The sequence below is a fragment of the Colobus angolensis genome, unplaced genomic scaffold (assembly GCF_000951035.1).
Source record: "Colobus angolensis palliatus isolate OR3802 unplaced genomic scaffold, Cang.pa_1.0 Scaffold222, whole genome shotgun sequence".
Taxonomy (NCBI): Eukaryota; Metazoa; Chordata; class Mammalia; order Primates; family Cercopithecidae; genus Colobus; species Colobus angolensis.
In genome coordinates this window covers 685011-687040 of record NW_012115400.1, presented here as the reverse complement: position 1 = coordinate 687040, position 2030 = coordinate 685011, and positions in this window count along the sequence as shown.

Genomic DNA, 2030 nt, shown 5'->3' with positions numbered 1-2030 from the left:
GGACATTGCAGTGAGCTGAGATCGTGCCATTGCACTCCAGCCTGGGGGACAGAGTGAGACCCTGTCTCAAAAAAAAAAAAAAGGAAAAAAGGTAATTTTCTCCCCTCTTTTTTGTTATTACTCTGAGCAGCCAAAGTCCTTTTTTCCTTTTTGCCTACTTTCTCATTTGTAGTGCAGGCTCTATAAACCTGCCTTTTCCCCACTCTCTAACACCCATCTATGCCCCGTAATGCTTTGGTGTTCTCTTACTTTAGGTATGATTGTGTCACTACCCCCGGTGCTCCTGATGCAATTCCCCTCAGCTGATTTTTCCTCTGTGTCCCTTCTTTTGGAATTTTCACATAGCCCTAGTGGGTCCACAGACATTCTGACATCGTGCATCAGACTCTGTAAATATGGACTTTTCTGGGGGAAAGGCCAGTGGATTTCAACAGATTCTAAGAAGGCTACCTTATCCCCAAAATGTTAAGACCAATTGCTTTAGGAAGTCTTTAAAGTTCTTATGGGTTTTGCTTCCTAAAGAGAGAGCAGGGCCAGGTGTAGTGGCTCATACCTGTAGTCCCAACACTTTGGGAAGCCAAAGTGGGCTGAAGTCAGAGGATCGCTTGATCCTTTGCCCAGGAGTTCGAGATGAGCCTAGGCAACATGGCAAAACCCCATCTCTACAAAAATGCAAAAATTAGCCAGGCACAGTGGTGTGTGCCTATGGACCCAGCTGCTCAGGAGGCTGAGGTGGAAGGATTGCTTGAGGTCAGGAGTTAACAGACCAGCCAGGGCAACATGTGAGAGCCCGTCTCATCACACAAAAAAATTAAAACTTAGCCAGGAATGATGGTGAGCACCTGTAGTCCCTGCTGCTCAGGAGGTCCAGGTGGGAGGATCACTTGAGCCCAGGAAGTTGAGGGTGCAGTGAACCATCATCACACCATTGCACTCCAGCCTGGGTGACAGAGTGAGACTCTGTCTCAACAACAATAACAACAAGAGCAGATTTTAATCATCTCCCCCTTTTTCACTTTTAACAAGTGGAAATAACTCAATGCAAAAATTAAATGCTTCATATTCCAATTGATCGCCTTAGAGCTATACTGTTCCATCGGTGTCAGGTTCACAACTACGCCAACGGTCATGCCCAGGGTCAGGTTCCAACTCATGAGGTTCAGAGGGAGTGGGTGGATGAGCAGATAGCTGAAAGAACACTCAGGAGGCGGTAGGCAGGTGAAATGTCGTTTTATTTAGCAGCTCTCTTAGCAGTTACACTATTCTCTTATACTCTCCACCTTGTCTCGGCTGCTTAGTCCGGTGGCTCCCACACACAGCTGTGCGGCCGGCTCTTCAATCCCAGCTACTTGGGAGGCTGAGGCAAGACAATCGCTTGAACTCGGGAGGCGGAGGTTGCAGTGCGCCGAGATTGTGCCACTGCACTCCAGCCTGGGCAAGAGAGTGAGACTCCATCTCAAAAAAAAAAAAAAAAAATCCTTAATATGCTAATATTCACAAAGGAGAGAATACACTTGTGCATTCATTTCCCAGGTCTGCTGTAACAAAGTACCACAAACTGGGTGGTTTAAAACAATAAAAATGTATTGTCTCTCAGTACTGGAGTTCAGAAGTCAGAAACTAAGGTGTCAGCAGGTCTATGCTCCCCCTGAAACTTGCAAGCGAAACCTTGGCTCTTCATAGTTTCTGGTGGTTTGCTGGCAATCTTTGGCATTCCTTGGCTTGCAGCTGCATAACCCGTCTCTGCCTCTGCCCTTGCCATCATGTGGCCTTCTCTCTTGTGTGCCTGCGTCCACACAGTCAGCTTCTCATAAGGACATCAGTTGCTTTGGATTAGGAGCTCATCCCATCCCAGTAAGACCTGGTCTTTTTTTTTTTTTTTTTTTTTTGAGACAGAATCTCACTCTGTTGCCCAGGGTGGAGTGCAATGGCACGATCTCAGCTGACTGCAACGTCTGCCTCCCAGGTTCAAGCGATTCTCCCTGCCTCAGCCTCCCGAGTAGCTGGGACTACAAGCACCCACCACGCCC